This window comes from Corvus brachyrhynchos, unplaced genomic scaffold (genome assembly GCF_000691975.1).
Source record: "Corvus brachyrhynchos isolate BGI_N302 unplaced genomic scaffold, ASM69197v1 scaffold65, whole genome shotgun sequence".
In the NCBI taxonomy this organism is placed as follows: domain Eukaryota; kingdom Metazoa; phylum Chordata; class Aves; order Passeriformes; family Corvidae; genus Corvus; species Corvus brachyrhynchos.
In genome coordinates this window covers 1,854,152-1,854,404 of record NW_008238365.1, presented here as the reverse complement: position 1 = coordinate 1,854,404, position 253 = coordinate 1,854,152, and positions in this window count along the sequence as shown.

Here is a 253-nt window from a genome sequence, read left to right as displayed (position 1 = left end):
ATGGGGGTCCTCGCCCTGAGTTTGGGCAGCGGCCGGACCCAGCCCGTGGCCTCGGGCGCTTTGCTCCAGCCTTAGCAGTCCTGTCCTAACCTTGGCCGGGCTCGGTGGGGTGTCCCTCTCCCCAAAACCCACGAAGGGGGTTGTAGGAGCTGGGGACAGCCAGAAGTGGTGGCGGCTCGGTGGAGCGTGGCAAACTCCGGGGAGGTGCGAGCACGGCTGGAGGCGACATCCCTGCCCTGCTATCCCGGTGCTC